Below are 22042 nucleotides of genomic sequence, written 5' to 3'. Positions count from 1 at the left end.
AGCAGTATCATAGGGCAAACATTCATATTATAACCATCTTACAACATTACTATAAAAATAATTAAAATAATAGTGCATGAAAAGTAAGGCCGTGTCTTTGGTTCATTCAGGAATCTGACAGCAGCGGGGAAGAAGCTGTCCTTGTGCTGCTTAGTGCTCGTCTTTAGGCTCTTGCACCTTTTCCCCTGATGGTAACAGAGTGAAGAGGGCATGGCCTGGGTGGTGGGGGTCTTTGAGGATAGAGGCTGCTTTGATAAGACACCGCCTCATGTAGATGTCCTTGATGGAGTGAAGTCCGGTGCGTGTGATGTCGCAAGATGAGTTAATAACTCTCTGGAGTTTATTTTTGTTCTGAGAGTTGGAGCCTCCATGCCAGGCAGTGATGCAACCAGCCTGAATGCTCTGGACGATACACCTGTAGAGGTTTACGAGTCTTTGGCCACATACTGAATCTCCTGCTGGTGAGCCTTCTTTATAATTGCATCAATGTTGAGGCTCCAAGATAGATCCTCAGAGATGTTGACGCCCAGGAATTTGAAGTTCTTGACCCTTTCCACTACTAACCCCCCCGAGGAGGACTGGGTCATTTTCCCTTGACTTCCTCCTGAAGTCCACAAGCATCTCCTTGGTTTTGCTGATGTTGTTGTTGATACTCCATTCCATGAGCTGATCTATCTCCCTCCTGCATGCTTCTTCATTGCCGTTTGTGATTCTGCTGTCAACTGTGGTGTCATTGTCAAACTTCGAGATGGCATTGGAATTGTGCCCGGCTACACAGTCATGGGTGTATAACAAGTAGAGCAGTGGGCTAAGCACATATCCTTGGGTGTGCCTACTGATGATCAGTAAGATGTTGTTTCTTATTTGTACTGACTGTGGTCTTCGAATGAGAAAGTCAAGGATCCAGTTGCAGCAGAGGCCTAGAGCTTTTAGCTTCTTGACCAGCACTGAGGGAATAATGGTATTGAAGACCGAGCTGTAGACTATGAAGAGCAGCCATATGTATGAGTTGCTGTTTTTGAGGTGATCCAGAGCTGAGTGGAGAGCCAGAGATATTGCATCTGCCATGGAGCGATTGTGACAAGATGCGAATTGCAGTGGAGACAGATCTTTACTTAGTTATGTGTTAATTCTGGCCATGGCCAGCCTCTCAAAGCATTTTGTCACAGTAGAAGTTAGTGCTACTGGGCGGTAGTCATTGAGGCAGCTCACGCTACTCTTCTTGGGTACCAGGGTGGTTGATCCCCTTTTGAAGCAGGTTGGAACCTCTGACTGCCACAATGAGAGGTTGAAAATGTCTGTGAACCCTCCAGCTAGTTGGATGGCGCAGATTTTCAGTACCCTGTCAGCTATGCCATCAGGGCCTGACACCTTGCGAGGGTTCACCTGTGGCAAGAGGATGAAGGTCAACTATACTGTCCTGGACCTTCGAGCCTTGACATTCAACATTCAGTATGGATGGGATTGCCGTTACATTGATCCTCTATCCTCACTCTGAACACAAGCAATGAAGTTATGGACCAGAAGCTGACACTCTAGTATAAAGAAGTTACTTCATTTGGCACTTAAGGCCATTGGAAATTTACTTCAGGTCAAAAATATATACAGTAAAACTCCTGGTATCTAGAAATCAAGCAACCGGCAGCCTCTAGCAACTGGCAATAAAATCGAGAGAAAAAAAAATAATGGCAAAAATATGTAAGTTTTAAATTGTAAAAGTAAATGTTCTCTGAAGTAACACATAAACATTTGGTGAAGATGGGGACAAATATTCAGCCAGCGGAGTGCCTTCAATTATGCTTTGCTCATAGCAGCTGTTTGAATGAAGTTGTGTGAAACTGCTATGGCATCATCGAGGATGAAGAGTTGGTTGATGCTGCTCACCGTTGAGGGTGATTCTTAAAGCATCTCCTTATCTCTGTTTAGTAAGAGTCACCTCAGTCAGAGGCTTGACCTGTAAATTTAGGGGTGGGGGAAGGGTTACTTATCTATAATATCATTGTTCATCTTTTGGGCAGCTCCGTGGAGAGGGAGGAATCTGCAGATTCAGTGACAGTTAAATGTTTTCAATGTGACTGAAAATAATGTAAAATGCTTTATGGTTTATACATTCCAGCAAGTGAAGTTTGTGCAGGTGAAGTACAGTATAGTATTTTTCTGTCTTTCTCTTATCTTTCTACTTTTGTCGTCTGCATGTTTTTCTGGTTTTATTGTCCTTTGTCTTTTAAACTCTTTATTCTTAAAGCAGGTGTATTAGTTTCACATTGTAATAGTAAGTCTCAAGGAAATGGAAAATACACATATCCAGCACCTACCAATTCCTATAGGTGCCAGATTCCAGGGATTTTCCTGTAGTTCTAATTGACATTTTGATCAATCCAGAGGGTGTTTTGTGCTTGTCTCCAGCGTCATTTGCCAATCATGAAGATGGACATTTAGTAATTCAGCCTTATCTATTTCTAGCCATTCTCTTAATGCAATGCGACAGGAAACACAAGAGGAACTACAGAACAACTAAAGTCCGACGTTTTATTCTATGGTGTTTGGCTCCAGGCTCTGAAAAGACACAATTGTTGAATGATCTTTACCAGTACAATAGTGATCAGAAGTGATATTTTTCAGTTCCCTATAATAAGCAGTAGGAGATAATGCTGAAAGATATTGAAACATTCAAGGGTCAGTTCATAATAATATCAGTGGCGGATTAGCTACTATCTGGGCCCTAGGCTGAGTTTAGTAAGCCCCCCCCCCACTCATAACCTTGCATCCTCCCCCACAGTCTCCACCCTTTGTTGACTATAATAAAGTGAAATTGCTCCATTTATTAGCCCTCTCATATTCTAAATTTATCCTGAGTAGCCTTGGTGTTTTGGCATGGTGTTTAACTTTGGATTCTGTTAGATCTCCTTTCCGGCTCAGTTGAAGAGATGGCCATCTCATTCCTGGATCCTGGCTCGTTCTTCCTCAACGGGACGAGACTGGATCCTTGGGTTTGAACAGTCCGCTCTGTCTGCTTTCATGCGTGCAACCTGGCTCGCTGAGGCAGAGCGCTCTCCGCCAATTCCAGACGGTGCATTAATCTGCCAATTTGGTCACAGCTAGATGAAACGCTGAGGCAGTACTGTCAGGGGGAATGAGCTGCTGATGTCTCAGCCACCCTGCTATAGCATACAACAGAAATGAAGGTTTCTCCCGAGGTTGTTTAGTGGCCACAATGCCGCAGCAGTCGGTAGTGTTGGAACAAAACCAACTCCTGCCCGTAACCCAATCAGACCACAGAGCGGCCATTAAAAGTTCAGGACACCCATTCCATGTCAAGCTTAGGAATACCATCACTGATTTCAAGCTCTGCTGTTTTTTTTAACTTCATTTGATTTCTCTCAATAGCATTGTTGTGACGGAGTATTTAGAGGTGATTTGGGAGGAATTGCTAGAGCAGCTTGCATACAACACATTTTAAAACACAGAATTTTTGCAGGACTTTTGCAGAATGCTTTTTGCAAAAATGCAACAAAGTTGTAGAATACAGCTTGCCTGGGAGAGCATGTGATCTTTGCAGGCAGAGACAGAACAGTTTTGCTCTCAGAGAGGGAGGGTGTAAAACAGAAAGAAAGGAGACAGAAATCAGTTCCAGAAGGACAAGCTGGCAAACTTTGGGAAGACTGCCTGGTCAAAGGAGAAGACTGGCTGTCTGAAAGGTGACCAGAAAGAAAGAGGATCATCTGGAGAACCCTGAAGGGGGCGAGTTTTGTCAGCAAGACTTATTGAGAAGGAATCAGTTGCGGATGTCCTGAAAAATGAATCTCTCTCTGAAAACCAGCAAGAACCCTCCTGAGAGGTAACCATTTCCCTGTTAAGCACCAAAGAGTGGTGAACTTTGTTAATGCTAACTTCTGTGCACAGTACAAGAATTGCTTGCAACCAGTGAGATTGGATTGTGATCCAAAGAACTTTTCTAATCTTAAATATATATTACACACACCTGCACTTAATATTAGAGGGGAGATTAAGTAGTTAGGTAGGTTAAGTAATAAGTTAAAGTTTAATTCTGTTTTCTTTTTCAAATATAATTATAAACTACTTTTGTTGAAGTAACCCTGTGTTGTGGTGCATATCTATTGCTGCTTGTTTTTGGAGTCCTCTGGACTCCATAAATTTGTCATCTTTTTTCCCATGAGGATTTAAAAATGGAGTTGTTTCCATGTGGAAATGCAGAAAGAAGCAATCCCATGACCCAACTCTACCCACCTCCCAGTTCATTGGTCTGTCCATGTTGAATTCTCCCTGCTCTCGGGTTTGGATTTGTACTTTCGTTCATCGTTGAGAGCACTTGTGTGTGAATTGATCACGGCATGTATAACACAAGCCACGTTTCATTCCTTCAATCCCGCTGCACCACACACTTGGAGCGACCGAGCACTCCTTGTTCACAGAGAACAGCACATGTGCGATGTTTGTGATGACCGTGATGCCAAATTAAATGAAATCTACCCTGCCTGCACATAATCCTTATCTCACAATGCCCTGCATACTAGGGAGCCTCTTGAATGTTACTTTGGTATCCACTTCCAGACACCATCCACGACTCTGTATATAAAAAAAATACTTTCTGCACATGACTAGACTGACAGTTTGAGCTTTTGTTTCTTGAATGCTAGATTTTGTTCACACGCGCATGCGCGCACACACACACACATTATGGAAGGGAATTGATAGATGGGACTGAGACCCCGCTGCTGATTGACAGGTGAACACAATAGTTCCATTACATTGATGTACCAGTGGTTGTGATGGGCCCCTTTCTGTTCTGGGTCCCTAGGCTTCTTAGAGCATGAATCAGTGTGTGGAACTACAATGTTGTGGGCATTACAGAGACATGGCTCATGTAAGGGCAGAATTGGCTGATGCAGGTCCCTGGATTTAGATGATTTAAAAGGAATAGGGATGGGAGATAAAAGGAGACTAGTAGCATTAGGGATAGTATCACAGAGGCAGAAAAGAAGAACACTGTGGATCGAGTGTCTACAAGGTCAGTGTGAATGGGTGTCAAGAACAGTAAGGGAGCAATCACTGTATTGGGAGTAGTCTATAGGCCCCCAAATAGCCCTCAGGATACTGAAGAAAGGATAAGTAGACAGATTTTGGAATGGTGCTGAAATGATAGGGTTTTGTTATGGGAGTCATCAACTTCCCAAATATTGACTGGCACCTTCAGACTGCAAGAAATGGGGCAGAAGTTGACAGGTATATCTAAGGAGGATTCCTGACACTGTATCTGGACTGACTGATGAGAGGAAAGGCCATACTGGATATAGTACTGAACCTGGTCAAGTGGCTGACCTCTCGGTAGAGGAGAATTTCGATGAAAGTTATCACAACATCCTGAGCTTTGGCATAGCTATGAACAGAGATAAAAGCAGACAAAATGGTGGTGATTAATTGGGGCAGGGCTAATTATTCTGGGATGAGGCAGGAAGTGGGGAGAGTAAATTGGGAACAAATGTGTTCAGGAGAAAACACTGGAGGATGTTTATGGACCACTTACTTGGGGTTCTGGATAGATTTATCCCACTGAGATGGGAAAAAGATGGTAGAAAAAGGGAACGGTGGTTGACAAAACAGGTGAAGCAGGTAGTTTAGAGGAAGAAGGAACCATTCGTTAGATTTTGGAAGCAAAATAAGCAGGAAGGGCTTATGAAAATTGTATGGTAGCCAGGAATGAACTTAAGGAAAGACTTAAGATAGCTGGTAGGGGCTTGGGGAAGCCTTGGCAAGTAGTATTAAGGAAAACCCTAAGGCATTCCATGCATATATGAAGAACAGAAGAATAAGGTAGGGCCACTAACGATAAAAGGTGCCTGAAGGTTGGGTAGGTTCTAAATGAATACTTTGCTTCAGTATTCACCAGAGAAAAGGACCTTGGTCAAGTTGAGGTCAGAATAGAACAAGTTTATGTGCTGGACCACATTGGAATTAAGAAAGAGGAAGTGTTGGATTTTCTTAAAAACATGAAGATTAATAAGTCCCCAGAATCACATAAAATATACCAAGTTGCTATGACAAGGGAGGGAAGAGATTCCTGGGATGTTGGAAATGATCTTTGCATTCTCAGGGGAAGTACGGGAGGATTGGAGAATGGAAAATGTGCTCGCCTTGTTTAAAAAAAGGCTACAGGAAGAATCCTGGGAATTATATACCCGTGAGTCTCTAGTCACTTGTGGGAAAGCTATTAGAGAGGATTCTTCTTCATAGGATTTACAACCATTTAGAGAAGTATAGTCTTCTCACAGATAGTCAGTATGGCTTTGTGAGATGAAGGGCATGCCTCATGAACCTAATTGAATTTTTTGAAGAGGTAACAAATGAAATTGATGAAGGAAGACAGTACATGTGTGTATGGATTTTAGAAATGCAATTGACAAGGTCTCCCTTGGGAGACTCAGTCACAAAGTCTTAAGGCATGGGATCCATGGAACCTTGGGTGTGGATTCAGATTTGGCTTGCCTGTAGAAAGCAGGGAGTAGTAGTAGATGGAAATTACTGTGCCTGGAGGTCAGTAACTAGTGAAGTTCCATTGGGATATGCTCTGGTACCCTTTCCCTTTCTGATTTTTATGAATGACCTGGACGAAGTAAAGAGATAGGTCAGTAAGTTTGCCGATGATTCGAAGGTTGTAGGTGTTGGGTTGTTGTAGGTTACAACAGGATATAGACAGGATCTAGAATTGGATGGAAAAGTAGCAGATGGAATTCAATCCAGATATGTGTGAGGTCGTGCATTTTGGAAGGTCAAACTGGAAGACAGAAAACATGGTTAATGGTTGGATCCTTAACAGTGTTGAAGAACAGAAGGGCCTTAGGTCCAAATCCTTAGATCTCTCAAGGATTCCTTACAGGTTGATTGGATAGTTAAGAAACCCTATGTTATTCTGTGCTTCAATAGTCGCGGGATTGAGTTCAGGGGTCATGATGTAATGTTGCAGCTCTATAAATCTCCGGTGAGACCACACTTGTGTTCAGTTCCGGTCACCTCATTACAGGAAGGATTTGGAAGTTATGGGGAGATTGCAGAGAAGATTTACCAGGATGTTGCCTGGATTGGAAAATATGCCTAATGAGGTAAGGTTAGCAGAGCTGGGGGCTTTTCTCTTTGGAATGAAGAAGGATAAAAGGTGACTTAATAGAGGTCTACAAGATTATGAGAGGCAATAGGCAGGAGCACCTTTTTCCCAGAGCAAGACTCGCAAACACCAGAGGACATCTGTCAAAAGTTAAAGGAGGAAAGTTTAGGAGAGATATTTGGGGTAATTTTGCTATCTGGAATGCGTTGCCGGGGTGGTGGAGGAGGCTAGAACAATAGGGGCATTTAAGAGATTCCATGACAGGTACCTGGATGAAATAAAAATTGAGGGATATGAGGTAGTGAGGGTTTAGTATTTTTTTTTGTGTGTATATCTATGTCAGCACAAAATTGTAGGCTGAAGGGCCTGTAATGTCCTGTAATTTTCTATGTTCAATAAAAGTTTAGTGAAGAATTCAGAAAATTTTCATTTGGCAAGGTGAATACACTGGATATTTTGGGACATCAGAGAATAGTTTGCACATATGGCATTAGAGTCAAAGGGAGACACCAGGCCCTTCAGCCCATCATATCCATGCCCAAAATATTCCTACTTTAACCACCATTAAAAAATTCCCCCAGATTCTACCACTTACTGCGCCCTTGAAGCAATTTACAGCGGCCAATGATGTAGCAAGAGATCAGAGCACCAGAGGTCAGGATTGGACCTGGGTCACTGGAGGTGTGAAAGCTGCAGAGCTGCCTGTTTGCTCAGGACAGGGAAAAAAAAAGTTGGAAGATACTTTCAGCTGTAAATGACCAGCGAGCTTTGATTTCTTTTATCGTGTAAGGAAGATCGCACATTCATAAGCACATTGCAGCCAGGGAGGGATGACCTGTGCAGTCACTGAAACTTGTGCCTCATCTGATCTCTAGTGGACTGAGTATGCAGAGGAAGGGAAGGCTATCCTAGGGACAGCTGTTGCATTGAACAAACTCAAATATTTCAACATAGAAGAAGTAACTTTGGTCTCATCGTTCACAGAGAAGGGGAACTTGATCACCAGCCCATTGTAAAGATAGGTAGTCAAGGGAAGACATTAGTTCTGCATCCAATAAGAATCTTGTGGAGTTCAATGAGATCACCCAAGAGACTGAATATCCAGACTGCTTAATCTCTCCTCAAATATCATACCTTCTAATGAAGAAGACTCAAGCCTTCTGTTAAGATTTGCTTTGGGAATTGGCAGGCTTCAAGTACTCAAAATAATTTTATGCTTGTGGTGTCAAAATGTGCTATGTACAGTCGCTATAATTTCAGACTGTATCAGAATGAGAATTAGAATCTGAATTTATAGTCATGAATGTGTCACGAAATACCTTGTTTTGCAGCAGCATTATATATGGCAAACATTTCTATAAACCACATGACAAAATAAATAAAAATAGTACAAGGAAAACACAAAGTGAGGGAGTGTCTGGTTCATTGTTCATTCAGGAATTTAATGGCAGCAGGGAAGATACAGTCCTTGTGCCCTGAGTGCTCATCTTCAGGCTCCGGTAGAGTGAAGAGGGTGTGGCCTGGGTCTTTGAGGATAGACGCTGCTTTCTTAAGACCTCTTGGAGATGTCCATGATGGAGTGAAGACTTGTGCTTGTGATGTCGCAGGCTGAGTTAACAACTCAGTTTTTTCTTATTCTGAGTTTTGGCACATCCATACCAGTCAGTGATACAACCAGCTAAAATGGTCTCTACAGTACACAAGTAGAAGTTTTTGAGTCTTTGGTGATATAGCAAATCTATTCAAACTCCTCACAAAGTATAGCCGCTGATGAGCCTTCTTTGTGATCTCATCTAAGGTCTAGAACAGATCCTCAGATATGTTGACATCCATGAATTTGAAGTTCTTGACAACAGCAACTGCTGTCCACCCAAGGAGGACTGGATAATGTTCTCCTGACGTCCACAATCATCTCCTTGGTTTTGCTAACATTGAGTGCAAGGTTATTATTGTGACACCACTCATTTAGCCGATCTATCTCCCTCCTGTACGTTTGCTCATTGTCGCCTGTGATTCTGCCGACAACTGTGGTGTCATCGCCAAATTTACAGATAACATTGGAATCGTGCCTGGCCCCACAGTCACATGTGTAGAATGAGTAGAGCAGTGGGCTAAGTGCACATCCTTGAGGAGCGCCTGTGTTGACTGTCAGTGAGGAGGAGACGTTATTTCCATTCATACTGACTGTGGTCTTCCGATGAGGTCGTCAAGGATCCAGTTGCAGAGTCCCAGTGTTTGGAGCTTGTTGGTCAGGCCTAGGAATAATGGTGTTGAAGGCTGAGCTGTAGTTGATGAAGAGCAGCTGTATTTATGAGTTGCTGTTGTCTAAATGATCCAGAGTTGGATATGATGTATGTACACACATTAATTTATTTCATACAAGTCTGGGACACCTAAAACTAAAGTTCCAAAGTTCATTGTCTCACTACTGTAATTTGCATTTCCAACTGTCACTGCAATAAGCTGTGGTGTTCTCCCTCTAAATTTATCCACCTTTTCATCTCTGGGATACCTTTTCAAACTGACTACTTTTAGCAAGCACTTCTCCACCTCTCCTAATATATCCTCAATGGCATGGTGTTACATTTTGCATAATAATGTCTATGTGAAGGATTTTAGAGGAGGGAGGAAGATTATATTCCTCATACATAATATGTGATAATTCATGAATGACCTTTAAAAGGACAATAAGCTTCCTTCTTGTCCCAGTACATTCTTTCTAGACAAGGCACCCGCATTAATATTAAGTGGGAAGTTCTGAGATTTTCATCTACTGAAGGAAGGGTCATATATGTTTAATTCAACTTGGAATGAAAGTTGGAGAAGAAGTTGCAGTCTGTACTCTTCCCATTTGCCTGCTGTCTTGTCGAAGATGGCAGAGGTGACACCTTTGGGAGATGCTATTGAAGGAGCCCTGCCAAGTTGCTGTAATGCATCTCATGAATGCTGAACAGATAATGACAGATATTGCTGCTGGATCGAGTGTATGTTTAGGCTGAAGGAAGAGATTTTGATTCTCTATAAAGAGTCACACTTCTTCAGGGTTGCTGGAGGTGCAGTCATACAGGCAGGTGGATAATATTGTAGAGCAGATGGTGGAAAGATGTGAAGTCCAAAGGTGAATAATTTCCTGTGGTGTTATCTGTCTTCAACCTGTTCTTATGTGACAGTTTTTATGTGACTGGTCCAGTTGAAATCCTGCTCAAATGTGACACAAAGGATGTTGACAGTAAGAAATTTGGCAAGGATAATGCTGTGGAACTCAAAGGGAGATGATGATTAGATTTGTTTTTGATGGATATGGCCATCTTATGGTGAAAGGCATAATGCAGGCCTTTCTACAAGTGGGCTCAGGCAACACTAATCAGTCCTAGCAAGCACTAGTGAATATTTCCACCTCTGACCTTGTGGTGATGCAGCAGAAGATGGTTGGTCCCACACACGACACTAATACCAGCTGTGGCTGAAACAACTTCCTTTGTTGCAGGTATGACACCAGCCTTTGGCCGAGATGTCACTGGTTCACATTGACTTCTGGTCTCCCTGGTACCTGTTGAACAAGAAAGTCTGCAGTTGCTGGGGTTTGAGTGCAATACACAAACATGCTAGAGAAACTCACCAGGCCCCAAAAAGGAAGTAAAGGGTAACCAACGTTTCAAGCCTGAGCCCTTCGTCAAGGTGTGAGCAAAAAAAAAATCCTGATTCAAAAAGCTGGTGGGAGAGGAGGGAGGAAGGGGCAGGAAGAAGGGTGCAGGCTAACAGGTAAGAGATCAGAGGTGGATACTGGTGAAGGGGTAGAAGAGCAAAATGATGAGAAGTGATCATATGGAGGGTAACTCTGATATGAGTGGGTAGAGAAGGGGCGGGGAGTTGGAGGAAAGGTGACAGAGGAATAGGGAAAGAGAGGGAGGGCTTTAACAGAAAATTGGAGAAGACAATGACGTCTGGCATGTATTCTGTTGCTGGGACAGTCGGTCTCATTTTGTCATGAATATGTCACAAAATTTAGTTCTTTTACCCACATATGATTTTGGGTACTCAAATGGTGGTATTCATTATGCCATTGGCAATGTCAAAATTAGCCTCAATTGTTCATTAGATGGTTAATATTTGCAGTACCTGGGCACAATTGTGCCAATGAATATGCCATAGCCACTGTTACAAAATGACAAAAATTGTTTTTGAACAGATCAGTATTAGAAAATATGCTACCTCGTGGCTTTTGACAATTTGTTCTCCTGTATTACCTTGGGGGCCAACTAAATTTAAGGGTTTGAAAACATAATTTCACATGCATAGCCATTGAAATGGTATGGCCATATAAAATGATCAATAATTCTCTTTATACAATATACCTTCCTTTACCTCCTAACGTTTTACTCTCATTCCTTCTAGTAGTGGAGTGCATCATTGAAATTATCCATTCAAGCAATAGATGAGAAAAACAGGAGTTGGGTGAGTGACAGAAGTAGTGACATCACAATTATTCTTCAGGAATAATGACCTGATTTGTGCAGCTCGATAGAGGATCACCAGCTATGTTCTCCTTGATGGTCAGTTTGGCCCTGATTTGTGTACTTGTTCATTGAAACATAGAAATTAGTGACTGGCTGGAGGGTAGGATCCTCAAGCATCCTTACTGAAAGCCTAATTGAGACAAAAGGTTGCATTATACATCTGGGAAAGCACTGTAGATGGCAAGTTTGGGCAATGGTCTTGATCCATTGCCATCCTGCCCAATGACTGCCCATTAATTACCAATGAACTGAGTAAATGTGGGAGTAAAACCAATTATTGCACTTGGACTTGGAGGACTTGAAGCTCTGTCTGGTACATTGGCTAAGTTGGAATGAATTACTATTTCAAATGGATATTTCATCCAACAGATTAATGCATGAATGCAGTGTCCTTTTTGAATACTAAATATCATTATTATTATTACTAATATTATTACTAAATATACTAAATCTCAAAGTGTCTCCAGGCAACTACAGATGACTGTTTGTGACTCAGAGTTATTATGCCAACCTGTAAACTACTTGCTTCAACAGTAAGGTTGCAGTATTAAACCAGTGAAGGTTAACCAATGCTCCGACCAAGTAAAGTAAATCCCCTGGTATCTGGCTTATACAGGGTTTGGTCGATGCTGGAAAAGTGAGTCTTTTTGATGCATGAGATTCACTCTTAGAATGCCTAACTAATATACTGTGGCGGCGCACATCTCTTGTGGCGAACCAGCCCTGCTTGTATTGCCGCGCCAGTGCAGCAGCCGCTGGAGGATCGCACTGTTGGGAGACCTCAGTGCCTCATAGCTTAAGCCAAAGCGGATGCCTTGGCGAGTGTGATGACGTCACTACCAGTGTGGGGTGGAGCTCACGCTGCCCTTAAAGGGCGCACGTGATGTTTGAATAAATCAGTTCAACTGAATCCCCTCAGCGTCCTGTGGTGTGTTTCAGAGTTGGTAGCTGCTACTACAATTCCAGCATTAAGAATAAACCATTTAAAGGACAAAAGACAGTGCAAAATGAATATTAATTTGAAAAACATATCAGTATTGAAGCCCTTAATCATGTCAAGTTCATTTTAATCAGGTAATTCCCATAACTTACAAAATTTAAATTGAAATTTAAATCCTGTTGCTGTAACTAACTGCTATGCTCTCATGGTACCATTATAATTAATCCCCCCTCCCCCAAGTTTACAAATAAAGCCTCACTAATATTCTTAATAATACAATATACTAATAAAGATGAAGACTCTTACTAAGCAGGGATAATGAGACCCTTTATGAGAGTCACTGCAGTGGTGAGTGGCATCAATTAGCTCGTCATCTTTCATTCAAACTCAACTTTATTTAAACAGTTGCCTCAAGCAAAGCCTGACCAGGGCATTCTGCTGGCTGAATATTTACTCCCATCTTCATCAAATTTTTGTTACTTCAAAGAACATTTACTTCTACAATTTTAAACTTCTATTGTTTTTTATTCTTCTTTGTTGTCTATTTATTTATCTTCCTTGATTGTTTTTTGCTGGTTATCTGAGGTTGTCAGTTGCTTGAGTTCTAGATAACAGTGGTTTTATTGTACCTTTAATTGTCAACTTGTCAAATCCTGATACACCAATAATATGAACTCATTTGCTTTAGATTATTCAACTTAGTAAGTGCCAACAAAATTTACAACCACTTAAATGTAACATTTAACATTTTCCTCAGGTACTTCCTGCAGTACATCATGCTACCATTTCGAGAGATTTTTTTTAAAACACATTCACATTTCAATTGATATTTATGATATAACACTTCATTTCTCTGCTCTAATGTTTTCTCACAAAAAAACATGAAAACACATCCTTTTTTAAATTTTTTTTGGAGCTTCTGTTTTAGATTTCTGAAGCAAAAATATTGAAAGGTTTGATTACCAAGGCTCAGAATTCTTGCTGGTGAAAAGATGATGCTGGCAAGATCTGTGGGCAAATTAAATGGAAGATTACAGGTTCCAAAACGTGCCAGCTTATTGCTTACTTACATTGCTCAAGGGGCTTGTCATGAGCTTCAGTGAATGGTTCTGCTTCTCACAAAGAATGTGAATTTTGAAAATCTCGTCAAGCTTTCGAGTTTTAATCAAAACTCATAACATCATTAGTACTAGCTGTACAAATGTAAAATATGATCTGTTGGCTTTAGACAGGTTTACATGCATCCAGCTCAGTGAGACAGGATAAAGTCAGTAATTGTTCTTCCCAATGACTCCAGGGACAACAAGTAGCCATCTCATTTATTTTAGTGGTTGATGTGCAGGTGAATAGGGTAAAGTCACTCCCCAAATACTTGAAAATCTAATCTTTTTATTAATGTCAAGAAATATGCCAATTGAGTTTTTATCTATAAAGCAGTAAAACTTTCATGGAAATTATAGTGAACCTTTCAGCTTTCAGTGGGGGGTTAATTACTTTTCTGATAATTTAACAAGAAGTAAACAAACGTGCAGTAATTGCTTTTCTGCCATTGAGGGTAAGTTTCAGACTAAGCTTGTGAACATTTTTATTGGTTACATTCCTTCACAGATGCCAATAGGAATTGTATAATATCTTGAAAGCAATTCTGCATCTTGAAGTATCATTGGGTTGCATATGACCTTATAAAACAGTATGTGCCTCACTATCCATAGAACTTGTATCAGCTGTGTTCCATTCCAATAACTACAAGCAGCTGCTCCATACCCACAACAAAGAAATGTAAGTAACTGGTAACCAAATTCATCTTCCATTTGTCTAATGGAAATGGGGATAAAATCCTTTCATGTTTTAATAATTTACAAGAAAAGTCCCCTGAGATGATAACAATACTTGCAGATTAGCAGAACAGGGCATGTTAAAGGGTAAACAACTTTCTTTCCAATAGAACAATAAAACAGGCATCCATTTTTAAGTGACCCCAGGTTTTATGTCTAGATGAAGGCATTTTTATTTTATTAATGAGAGTAAAATAAATAACATTTATTTCAATTTATGGAAAATACATTGCTTGAACATTCAACCAACTGAATCTGTTAAAGATATAATGTGGGAATTGGCTGAAATTTAAGTAAATGGCAGAAACTAATCATATATGTAATGTGTTGCAAATGCATTAACATTTATTTCTTGCATTGAGGATTTGAGTAGGAACTAATGCTCCAGATGTATAACAAGAATTTCAGCCACCAACTGCATGTGATGTGACACCAGAGCCCAATGCCCAAATGAGATTTACTTTCACACATTGCTCGAAGGCTGGTTGGTTGTCATATGAATTGAATGACAAAGATGTAATTAATATCTAAAAGGAACTATGCACAGGGCAAGAAAGTTCAGATTTATTGATAGAGTACATACATGGCATCACACCCAAACCTGAGACTGTTTGTTCTGCAGGCATGGCAGAATTACCACTTATTGACAATGCAAAAAAAAACTGCTCAACATGCACATGTAAACAAAGAAAGAAATGTAAACAAACCTGCAGTACAATACAGAGAAAAATTCAATAATTGCAAAATTAAGAGTCCTTAAATGAGTCCCTGATTGTGTTTGTTGTTGAGGAGTCAGATGGGTACTTGGTGGTGCGAGTCTTGTGACACCGATACCTCTTTCCTGATGGCAGCAGCGAGAACAGTGTGTGTGCTGGGTGGTGTGGATCCTTGAACTGTAAGTCATGACCTTTTCATACAGTTTCCATTGGAAAGTAATCAATGGTCATGTGTGTTGATGATGTCAACAGAAAATAAGATGGGGAACTGGCATTGAAGTCAGGGAATCCATAACGTGACAAATGAACAGGCAGCTGGGACTTCAACAAGACATGGGTGAAAACAAGCAATGTTTGAAAAATAATTTTTCATGCACAAGAAGTGACAGCAAAATGGCTCCCATTTCCTGATAAAGGTTTTGATTCACGCAGCCCATTCTTCATCTCCAGAAGTTTAATCTCTATTGCATCATTATTAATGAAACATAGAAAACAAGTGCTGGCCTTGGAGACAATTTCATAATGCAAAACAAACATAAATCATATGAATATGCTCTCTCCATACCCCCAATGCTCTTAGAGACCGGAATGTATCTCTTTCCTTCTTAAAATAATCCAGTGCCTTGGCCTCTATATTCCAGTTTCACCAGTCTCTGAGGGAAGAACTTTTTCTTCCTTTCAATCCTAAATCCCTTGCTTTGTAGCCTGAGATTGTGACCCCTCTTTCTAGATACTGTCTAAGGGACACATCCTCCCCACATCCAGGCAATTTTGCCGTATCAGAATTTTATAGATTTCAATGAGATCCACTCCCATTTTTCTAAACTCTGGTAAGTACAAATCTAGACAACTTAATCTCTCTTTAAATGGCTGAGCTGCCATTCTAATGAATCAGTCTGGTGAACACTTGATGCACTCCCTCTATGGAAATTATATCCTCTACTTTCATAGGTAAGAAGACCATGAGAATGCACAAGAACTCCAGCATTGATTTTGTCCACTTGTTACTGCTGCACCACCAAAACGACCTAATTATTCAATTTCTAATTTCTTGTTGGTTAACCAATTTTTGACTGAATCAAACAGCAGGAAATAAGCCATTTGGCTCAATTTATCCATGCCAACCAAGTTGTTCTTCTGAGTTACTCCTGTTGGTCTGAAAATGGTCCATGCCCCTTTCTATCCATTTCTATTTACATCCCTTTTTCATATTGTAATTATACTTGTTTCTATTGCTTCCTTTGGCAGCTTGTTCTTGATATGAACTGCCCATTGAGTGAAAAAGTTGGCTGTCATGTTTCTCCCTTAAATCTCTTCTCTCTTTTCTTTAACATATGTCTTCTAGGTCTAGAATTGTTTGCCCTGGGGAGTATTTACTTTCTCCATGCTCCTGATGATTTTATAAATTTCTGTAAGGTCACCACTGAGCCTCCAACACTCCAGAGAATAAACCTATCCAAACTAACCTTCTCCTAAAACTGAAGCTCTCCAGTCCTGGTGAATGTCCTATGCACCCATGCCAATTTGTTGACGGCCTTCCTAGTCCTGAGTGAGCAGAACTGCACAATGTACTTCATGTGTGGTTTCCTCAACACCTTATCCAGTTGTATCATGAGATGGAAAATTTTGTACACATTAGATTGCCAAATGCCTTCTTCATCACCCTGTTCACCTGAGTTGCCACTTTTGGGAAACTATGCCTCGCTGCCCCTTGGCTCTCTGTTCTCCAATACTCTCGAGGGCCCTGCTATTTAGTGTGCAAGTCCTACCCTGGTTTGACTTCCCAAAGCACAACACCTCACGTTCATTAGTGTTAAATTCCATTTGCAACTCCTTTGCCAACCTTCCCAGCTTATCTTGGTCTTGTTGTGAATTAGGACATCCTTCCTCATTGTCCACTATGCTACCAATGTTGGAGTCCTCTGCAAATGTACCAATAGTGTTAACTAAATTGCAATCCAAATTGTTAATATAGACAAAGATTCATGCAGATAACAAAATTATTTCCAACAAATTCCAGTTTAGTTTTACACAGTGATCTTTCATATGGGAGTTGGTCAAAAATTTTTGAAAATCAAAGTACATCACACCCATTGGTGTTCCCATATTCACTGTGGTGTACTCAAATAACTAAAAGCTTGTCTTTCTGGAAATCCAAGTTGACTGTTGCTCCCATTGGTGTTTTTGATATGTCCTGTTAAGCTGTAGCTTTTCAACCTGACTGTTGTTTAAAGTAGAACAAAAACATTACAGCACAATACAGGCCCTTTGGCCCATGTTGTGGTGCCAACCAACATAAACCTACTCAACAAACTAAACCTTCCCTACCTCACACCCTTAGCCTTCTATTTTTCTTATATCTATGAGCCCATCTGAGAGTTTAAAAAAAATGTTCCTATTGTACCAGCCTCCATCACCACCCCTGGCGGTGCCTTTCAGGCACTCACTACTCTCTTTGCATAAAAACTGGCCCTTAACGTCTCTCTTAAATTTTCCTCCATTCATCCTGTATAGATGTGCTCTGCAGTTTGCTACTCCTGCCCCAGGAAAAAGATGTTGCCTGTCCACCCTATCTATCCTCCCCTAATTTTATAGACCTCTATAAAATTTCCTCAGTGAAAAGAGAAAGGCTCTGTTAACCTTGCCTCAAAAGGCATGTTCTCCCATCCAGGCAATGTCGATAAAACTCCTTTGTATCCTCTCTGTCGCTTTCACATCATTCCTGTACCGAGGCAAACAGAACTGAACACAACATTCCTTTTCTTTTTAAAATGTTTTTATTGAGTTTAATAGAAATTACCCTATGAACATAGTCTTTCATTTATAACATAAATCAAATCATATCATTAACATGTCACACAAAATTGTAAATCGGAAGTATAACCATAATTATTTACTTATCCCACTAAAAACATCAAATTCTATGATTATATTGAGTTAACAGTTAATCCATTCCTCCTAATATAGACAAAATTAATGCTGAATAGAAAATAGGTAAGATATAATTAAGATTCCCTTAAAGAAAACAAGGGATTTTGTACTTCTTAGGTATATTCTTATTTTGTAATTTGATCAATATTTATAATTAAACCTATCTTTATCTAGTTTAATTCTACTAATAAGTGAACAAAGAAAAAAAGAGGAAAGAGACCCCCCCCCCAATAATCCAACCCCTCCCTCTAAATAAGCTTAAGGTATAAATTATATAGAAATGAGTCAAATAATAACTTTCAAATACCAGGCAGGGAGTCTCCAGAGCATCTGTACACCTTAAATCTTCAAGTTGTGATAATATTTCCATGAATCAGCCCACATCTTAAGAAAATCAAACTTTACATCTTTGATGTTAATCTTTGACATTCTATCTAATTTTTTTCCAGACTTGGGTAAGACATGGTATCATGAAACCATTGAATATGAGTGAGTGAAGAGTTATCGTTCCATTTCATCAGAATTGCTCGACTAGCTATCAGCGAGGTAAAAGCAAGAATTTTCTTTTGAGAGGAAGTCAAGGATATATCCTCTTCTTGAGAAAAACCAAATAAGCAATTAGAGCATGGTTGTAATTTGATCTTAAAAAAATTACTGATAAAGTTTGGAAAATATTTTTCAATAATCTTGTTAACATATGATTCAGCGAAGCTTCAAAGATTTTACATTTATCATACAGTGAATCAATATCAGAATAAAAATGAAACAATTGAACTTTAGACGTGTATTCTATGCACCACCCTAAATTGTAACAAACAATGTCGTGCACAAAATGAAGACTCATTAATCAAATTAAGAGTGGTGTCTCAGTCCTTATCTGAAAGTGATATGTTCAAATCACGTTCCCAATCATTCTTAATCCCAGTCACTGAGGCTGTTCCATTAAGTTATTATAAATTATTGATATTAAACCACCATGAGAAAATTGCAAATTGAGAAGTAAATAAAGAATATTTTTTTCCGGGAATTCGAAGGAAATCAGAAAGTTTGGACTGGGGGGCATGCCACGAGATGAAGTGGGGTTAGTAACGGAATCCCTACTCTCCCCGAAAAATTTTAGAGAAGAGTTTAAAAAAATAAGTATACAAAAGTTCAAAAGGATAGTGAAATAAGCCGTCGGAAGAGCTGAAGAAAAGAGCAGAATGTCACCAAGGAAGGAAAAGCCTGCCACTATAGTTTTAGATCTGGAAAAAGAAAAGGACAGAGAGAGAAATTAGGCCTACCTCAAAGAAGGAGCCTGGAGCTGTCCAGAAGCTGGTTCTTTGTAGCGAATGCCAGGGAGCAAAGGAGACCTTTAACGCCTTTGCCCAAGGTCGCCCCGACAATGGCCGCTGCTCACAGTGGAAGAGCACTTAATGTGCAGGTGCAACTCCTCGTGCCTGCGTGGACAAGAAAAAAAATGAGACACTTTAAAAAAAATATCCAGAAGCTGACAGCTCTGGGGTGGGGGGGGGGGGGGGTGAACCTAGTGAAGAATTAATAGAGGTAGAAGCTGAATCAGATTCAGAACAAGGATACAGAGAAGTTGGTAAGGAAACTTTACTACTGGCTTCGGAAGTTAAAATGTATATGGGCGATTTGCAATGGACTTTGAAAGAATCACTGCCACAAAGTTATATCTGATGAAGTGACAGAAACTAGAGATGTAACTGTTCAAGTATAGAGTACTTTAAAGCAAATGGATAAAAAATTGGAAGTTATGGAAGAAAGAATAAAAGGAAATGAAGTACAGCAGTTAAAAGATCAAGTAAAAACATTGCAAGCAGAGTCAAAAGTAAGGAACAATTTAGTCAGAAGATGGATACTTTGGAAAATTACAGTAGAAGAAACAACATTAAAATCATGGGGTTGAGAGAAGGTGATGAAGATCAAGATATGAAGAAATACCTACAAGTTTGGATACCATAAGTATTGGGAGTGGAAGAATTTGAAGGAGACTTTGAAATTGAGAGAGCAAATAGAGCTTTAGGACCAAAGCTGCAAGAAGGTCAAAATTCTGTCCAATATTGGTCAATTTCCCTCGATACGAGGTGAGAGAGAAAGTGTTGGAATTAGCAGCAAAGCAAGCAAAGGCAAGGCAAGCCCTAATGATCTACAATGGAAATAAAATTTTTTTTCTATCCAGACATAAGTTTTGACTGTTGAGAAAGAGAAAGGAATTTAATGTAGCAAAAACTATATTGTGGAAAAAGGGTTACGCCTTTGTTTTGAGATACCCTGCTGTATTAAAAAAAAATTCTTGATGATAAGCACAAATTTTTTTCAGATCCCATTGACACTAAAGTTTTTGCTGAATCTTTGTCTGCTAAAGTAATGGGTAAAGAGGTTTACTGATTGGTCTGATGGTAAAGCTGAAAGATAAATGTGTTCATTTGACTTTTCTTAAGAATATAAGGGTAGGGAGTTAAGACAAGATAATAATAGGTAGTTAAGTAAATGACAAGATATATGTTGAGTCTAGTTAGTTCAAGATGCTGGGGGTGGGCACTGAATCCTGTGTGCAGATGTAGGACTGGCTACCACTCCAACAAATAAGGGAAGTAAAAGGGGTACGTTAACAGTATGCGCCTTTTTGGGGGAATTCTATCTTATTATCTAACTTTTCTCATTTCTACACATTTATTTGTATAATAGATCTAATTAATTATAATACTTTTTTATGTCAGAGGGGGATTTGGAAGATGAAGCCTGGATGAGTAGGGGATTATTTGATTAAAAATGATTGGGAAGATTAACTTTGAGTTTTAATATTAATGGGATACAAAATCAAATAAAACGTTAAAAAAGCTATTTATGAAAAAATATAGACAGCATTTCTTACAGGAATCACATCTAGTGGAGAAGGGATTGGATAAATTACAAAGAAACTGGGTAGATAAAGTAGTGGCATCTTCATTTAACTCAAAGGCTTGAGGAGTAGCAATATTGATAAATAATAATCTAGCAATAAAAATGTTAAATGTAGAAAAAGATCCAGCAGGAAGGTTTGTTTTGGTAGAATGTCAAATATATTTAGAAAATTGGACCTTGTGGAATCTATATATCCCATAGAGAAGATAGTAAATTTATGCAAGATGTTTTTATTAAACTGTCAAATGCCAATGGTAAGATTTTATTGGGAGGAGATTTTAATTTGACATTAAATTCCAAAATGGATGGATCAAGAAGATATACAGGAGATAGTAAAGTGTCTAAGGAAGTAAAAGAATTAATAGTGGATATAGGATTGATAGATATATGGAGAAAAATGCATATGAATAACAAGATTATTCATTTTACTCCTCTCGCCATAAGACATATTCATGAACTGATATGTTTTTACTGGCAGTTCAAGTTCAACCCAGAGTTCAGCAGGTGGAATATCTTGCATGTACCATCTTGGACCATTCCCCTTTACTGTTGTCCATAGTATGTGAAGAAGAAAAAGTTAATGGATATAGGTGGAAATGTTGAAAAGGAAAGATTTTTGTGATTTTGTAAGAAAACAAATTGTTTTTTTAATGGAAAATAATAAAGATTTGATAAAGAATAAATTTGTTATATGGGACACTTTAAAGACATATTTAAGAGGACAAATAATTAGTTATATGGTAAAATTTAAAAAAGGACTATTTTTAAAAAGTAGATCAATTAGAAAAAATGAAATATCTGATTTAGAGGAAACAATACAAATTAGTCCAAATGAGGAAAAGACAAAATTAATGGATACTAAACAGGACAAGCTTAATATGATATAAACATATAGAGTTGAGAAAGATATTATGAGCTATGAGAATGAGCTTATAAGATGTTGGCATGGCAGTTAAAGAACGGGTATCTAGGATTATAATAGCAATGAAAGACAAAAATAATCAGATGATTTATGTCAAGAAAATCAAAATTTTAGTTTCATGGGAAGTTGTATGTTTGAATTAAAATAAGAT

The 22042-nt window shown here is 39.4% G+C and overlaps 2 long non-coding RNA genes across 5 annotated transcripts in view; one reads left to right on the top strand and one right to left on the bottom strand.

Annotated features, from left to right (window-relative positions):
• Positions 1–2356: 2356 nt before the first annotated feature.
• LOC138740078 (uncharacterized) lies at positions 2357–11551 on the bottom strand. Its single transcript, XR_011342654.1, has 3 exons — positions 11486–11551; positions 10525–10670; positions 2357–2556 (listed from the first exon to the last, which is right to left on the bottom strand). It is a non-coding gene; the product is annotated as an uncharacterized lncRNA (long non-coding RNA).
• Positions 10622–22042, top strand: part of LOC138750370 (uncharacterized) — a 46682-nt gene continuing 35261 nt past the window's right edge. For 3 of the 4 annotated variants that reach the window (XR_011349351.1, XR_011349337.1, XR_011349309.1), the window contains exons 1-4: positions 10622–10798; positions 11516–11575; positions 14186–14356; positions 18509–18605. This is a non-coding gene — a long non-coding RNA (uncharacterized lncRNA). The remainder of the gene's footprint in view (positions 10799–11515; positions 11576–14185; positions 14357–18508; positions 18606–22042) is intronic. The other variant, XR_011349343.1, reaches the window with a different exon arrangement.

This window comes from Narcine bancroftii, chromosome 1 (genome assembly GCF_036971445.1).
Source record: "Narcine bancroftii isolate sNarBan1 chromosome 1, sNarBan1.hap1, whole genome shotgun sequence".
Lineage (NCBI taxonomy): Eukaryota > Metazoa > Chordata > Chondrichthyes > Torpediniformes > Narcinidae > Narcine > Narcine bancroftii.
The sequence above is the reverse complement of the archived record's forward strand: the minus strand, read 5'-3'. Positions and strand labels throughout refer to the sequence as shown.